Below are 5,509 nucleotides of genomic sequence, written 5' to 3'. Positions count from 1 at the left end.
ATCAGGCGGCGGGTATGCAGAGTCCTCACCAAAAACTGGCCACTGGATATCAGCTCCAAGGCCTCGAAAAGCAGTCCCTAACGCAAGGGTGAGCTCCTGAGCAAACCTGCTCTGCGTCTCATACATGGCATCCATCCGCCGTGAAAGCCTCCTATACTGGGCATCACCCATCCCAGCACCCTCCTGAGCTCTCGAAGAACCAGCCTCACCACGCCCTAGCCTAGCCATAGTAGCACCTCGTGCTGGACGCCCTCCTGGAAGACGATAACCCAGCCCATGCTCCTCAGGCTCACCACCGGTCCACTCCTGCATCCCATTCAGAGTGCCAGAATCTATCGGAGCTGCTGGCAACTGCAACTGCTCATGAGCCGGCCAGTTCACTCCTACTGCTCGGCATAGCTTCGTAACCGTGGATGCATAAGGGATGTTCATATGCTTTGCTCCCCTCAAAAACTTCAAAATTCCTTGGTAGATAAACTCACCAAGGTCCACATAGTATTCCTCATTCAGAATTCCCCACAACAACTGTGCTCTCTCAACTGTGACCTCGTGTGCATGTGAAGAAGGCAAAATATTAGCACATATAAATGCATTCCATGCACGGGCATACCTGTTCATGGCGATCGCCGGAAAGTGACGATACTCATTATTGGCTGGACTGCGGTTCCAAACTGTGCCCGGTCGACAGAGAGTCGCACAAATCAAATCCAAGTCAAAATCCTCAGCAGTCTTTTCATTCCAGTTCTCCTCCTCGGGCTTCCTCTCTCGCTGTCCAATCACACGGCGAATCGCCGCAGGATGATAATCAATCGTCAGCCCACGAACTACAGAAAACCCATTCTTTTCAGCCTTCGCGTTCGCGTAGAACTCGCGAACAACACTCATCGGTACTGCTTCGGGTGACTCACAAAAGCTATCCACCCCTTCTCTGCAATCATGGGCAACAACTCACCATCCCTCCCTGATGGTAAAAACCCCCTCTCCTTCAGAATCGGCTTCCCCAACAGCCTAGTGTACTCCTCCTCCGCAGCTCTGTCAGTTAACCGAGGCCTTGCAGCAGTACCCCTTGATGAATCAGCAGTAGGAACTGTGCTGCTGCTGTCAATAGTGCGTGCTCTCTTGGGTGCCATTGATTTGTGAATAAAAGTGTATAAGAACTGATTTTTGATATTTATGAGAGGGTTTAAGTGTAGGAAGTTTGTGGGAGATATGTAGGATAGGTGTATGTATATATAGTGTGTGGAGTAGGTTAAATTAGATTAGGAGTGGGGTTGAGGGATAAAATCATGGGGTAATGGGAAAAGAAGTCGTGGGTTTATGGGCTGTGATGGGTTTTTGTGTTTTTGTTTTTTTTTTTTTCTCTGAACTGTAAAAAATTTTCTGGAACTCGACCCCTGCGCGGCCACTCAGCGTTTCTGCGCGGGCGCGCAGAGGGTCTCTGGAAAAAAAAATTTCAGCCCCTGTTTTCTGATTTTTTTGTGTTTTTGGATAGGTTATTAACTTCTAATGGTTCCTGTAACAACAATTCATGGGTTGCCTCCCACGCAGCGCTTTCTTTTTCGTCATTAGCTTGACGTTCCGTACCTTTCTCAAGTAGTCAACAAAATGGCACTAACCACCTCTCGGTTTGCCATGTCCCCATAGTAGTGCTTCAACCGCTGACCGTTAACCTTAAATGCTTGGTCCGAATCATTCTCAAAAATTTCCACCGCTCCATGTGGAAACATAGTTTTGACAATAAAAGGTCCAGACCACCTTGATTTCAACTTCCCAGGAAAAAGTCGGAGCCGAGAGTTGAATAACAGAACTTGTTGCCCTGGCACAAATAACTTAGGATGTAGCTTCCTATCGTGCCACCTTTTCACCTTTTCCTTATACATTTTGTTATTCTCGTACGCTTGAAGTCGAAATTCATCAAGTTCATTAAGCTGAAGCATTCTTTTCTTACCAGCTGCATCTAAATCCAGGTTCAATTTCTTCAATGCCCAGTAGGCCTTATGCTCAAGCTCCGCCGGTAGATGACATCCCTTACCGTACACCAACTGAAACGGTGACATCCCAAGTGGAGTTTTGTACCCAACTGCACCTACCGCATAGTCACTCGCATCACACATCATCTCAAACGGTTATGTCCAATCTGGTGCTGTAATAACTGGTGTCGTGATCAAACTCTCCTTGAGAGTCTCGAATGCTGCCAAACATTCATCATCAAATTTGAAAGGCACATCTTTCTCAAGTAAATTGCACAACGGCTTAGATATCTTTGAAAAGTCCTTGATGAATCGCCGATAAAAACCCGCATGACTGAGAAAACTACGGATTCCTTTCATCGAATTAGGTGGGGGAAGATTTTCAATGACTCCCACCTTGGCCTTGTCCACCTCCAGACCTTTGCTAGAGACCTTATGCCCAAGGATAATGCCTTCACGCACCATAAAATAACATTTCTCCCAATTAAGCACCAAATTAGTTTCCACGCATCTTTTGAGTACGGCGCGCAGATTATTCAAACATTCATCATATGAGTGTCCAAAGACGGAGAAGTCATCCATGAACACTTCGACGTTATTTCCAATCATGTCAGAGAATATAGCCATCATACATCTCTGAAAGGTGGCCGGGGCACCACATAACCCAAACGAAACTCTACGAAAAGCAAATGTGCCAAATGGACAAGTGAAGGTAGTCTTTTCCTGATCCTCTGGTGCAATACAAATCTGATTATACCCGGAATAACCATCCAGAAGACAAAAATACTCATGTCCCGCCAATCTGTCAAGCATTTGATCAATGAATGGGAGAGGGAAGTGATCCTTCCTTGTGGCTTTGTTCAATTTTCTATAATCCATGCATACTCTCCATCCTGTAACTGTTCGAGTAGGGATGAGCTCATTCTTTTCATTTGCGACCACAGTGATACCTCCTTTCTTAGGTACACATTGCACGGGGCTCACCCACGAGCTGTCAGAAATAGGATAAATGATGCCTGCATCTAGCCATTTCAGAATTTCTTTCTTCACCACCTCCTTCATGATCGGGTTCAGTCTTCGCTGCTGTTCCACAGTTGGCTTACTACCTTCCTCTAACAGAATTTTATGCATACAATATGAAGGACTTATCCCCTTGATGTCTGCTATGGTCCATCCTATAGCCGATTTGAATTCTCTCAAAATCCTTAAGAGCTTGTCTTCCTCACTACCTGAAAGGTCAGCTGAAATAATAACAGGTAACGTAGATGAATCACCTAAAAAAGCATACCTCAAGTGTTCAGGTAATGGTTTGAGCTCCAAGGTAGGTGCTTCCTCTATTGATGGTTTGAGCTTCCCTTCAGCATTCTTAAGGTCAGAAGTACCAAGAGATTCAAATGGTATGTCGAGCTTTCGCTTCCATGGAGAAGCGTTCAGATATTGTAATTGCTCGTTGCTATCTTCATCATCGCTGTCAAAATCCCCCACTAAGGCCTTTTCCAATGCATCAGACATTAGCATGTGATTGAGTTCCGAAGTAACTGCGGAATCAATCACATCCACTTTTAAACACTCCTCATCTTCTGTAGGGAATTTCATTGCCTTGAATACGTTGAAGATCACATCCTGATCTTGGACCCGCATAGTAAGTTCCCCTTTCTGCACATCTATCAAGGTACGGCCAGTAGCCAAGAAAGGCCTCCCCAAGATTATGGGAATCTTCTTATCTTCCTCAAAATCCAGAATAACAAAATCTGCAGGAAAGAAGAGCTTATCCACCTTGACGAGCACATCCTCAACTATGCCCCTTGGGTAAGTAATGGAACGGTCCGCCAATTGTAGCGACATGTATGTGGGTTTTGGATCAGGCAGATCCAGCTTTTTAAAGATCGACAAGGGCATCAGATTAATGCTTGCTCCCAAATCACAAAGGCACTTGTCAAAAGTTAGATTGCCAATGGTGCAAGGAATGGTGAAGCTTCCTGGATCTTTCAGTTTTGGTGGTAACTTTTGTTGCAGAACAGCGCTACATTCTTCCGTGAGAGCAACGGTTTCAAGGTCATCCAGTTTCACCTTCCTTGAAAGAATAGTCTTCATAAACTTCGCATAACTAGGCATTTGTTCCAGAGCCTCAGCGAAAGGTATATTGATGTGAAGTTTCTTGAACACCTCCAGAAACTTCCCGAACTGTCTATCCAGCTTTTGTTGCTGCAATCTCTTAGGAAAAGGTGGTGGAGGATAGAGTTGTTTCTCCCCTGTATTAGCCTCAGGCAGAGTGTGTTCAACAGTAGTCTTCCTTGGTTCCGCCACTTTCTCCTTTTACTTAGATTTTTCATCTCTAACTTCAGCTTCGACTTCTTTTGCCTTTTCAGCCTCAGCTACTTTTCCAGACCTTAAGGTAATAGCCTTGACTTGCTCTTTAGCTTCCTTCCTGCCTGGTACTTCCGTGTCACTGGGAAGAGTGCCAGGTTGACGATTGAGCACTGCATTGGCTAATTGACCGATTTGATTTTCCAAGGTCTTGATAGAAACCGCCTGACTCTTGCATAACAGCTTAAGTTCCTCAAAATCAGCACTAGTAGGTGCAGCTGCACTTCCCTGTTGAGGATATGATTGCCTTGTAGCATACTGCTGTGGTTGCTGGAATCCAGGTGGGTTAAACTATTTACTCACTCCTTGCTGATATGGTGGCTGAATAGCATTCTGATTATTCCCCCAGCTGAAATTTGGATGATTTCTGTTGTTAGGATGATAGGTTGCTGGCACAGGCTGCTGTTGTCGCTGATAATTATTCACATACTGAACAGATTCGTTGACAAGAGAACACTGATCCGTAGCATGAGAACCTGCACAAAGCTCACAAACCATAGCTATTTGATTAACTCCATACGTAGCCAAAGAATCAACCTTCATTGATAGCGCTTGGAGCTGGGCTGCAATAGCGGTGGCTGCATCAACTTCCAGAATACCTGCTACCTTGCCTGACGTCATCCTCTGAGTTGGGTTTTGATGCTCATTTGCAGCCATCGTCTCGATAAGATTATACGCCTCAGTATAGCTTTTAGCCCATAAGGCGCCTCCAGCTGCTGCATCGAGCATGGGCCGAGATTGGGCCCCCAAACCATTATAAAAACCAGTGATTACCATCCAATCCGGCATTCCATGATGTGGACATTTTCTCAACATTTCCTTGTAGCGTTCCCAAGCCTCGCACATAGATTCTGTAGGTTGCTGCGCAAACTGAGTAAGAGCACTCCTCATAGCAGCAGTCTTTGCCATTGGATAAAACTTCACCAGAAACTTTTGCGCAAGATCTTGCCACGTAGTGATGGACCCAGCTGGTTCAGAATGTAACCAGTCTTTAGCCTTATCCCTCAGTGAGAATGGGAAAAGCCTCAACTTGATAGCCTCATCAGTCACGCCATTATACTTAAAAGTGCTGCAGATCTCGACAAAATTCCTTATGTGCATGTTGGGGTCTTCAGTTGCCGCTCCTCCAAAAGAAACAGAATTCTGCACCATCTGAATAGTGCCCGGCTTGA

General features: G+C 45.4%; 1 non-coding gene across 1 annotated transcript; it reads left to right on the top strand.

The window, feature by feature from the left end:
• The first annotated feature begins 5,124 nt into the window (after nt 1-5,124).
• On the top strand, nt 5,125-5,231 carry LOC141669428 (small nucleolar RNA R71). Its single transcript, XR_012553714.1, has one exon. It is a non-coding gene; the product is annotated as a small nucleolar RNA R71 (small nucleolar RNA).
• Nucleotides 5,232-5,509: the final 278 nt, after the last annotated feature.

Source organism: Apium graveolens, chromosome 6, assembly GCF_009905375.1.
Source record: "Apium graveolens cultivar Ventura chromosome 6, ASM990537v1, whole genome shotgun sequence".
Classification (NCBI taxonomy): Eukaryota; Viridiplantae; Streptophyta; class Magnoliopsida; order Apiales; family Apiaceae; genus Apium; species Apium graveolens.
Note: the sequence above shows the minus strand (reverse complement) of the source record. Positions and strands in the feature narration are given on the sequence as shown.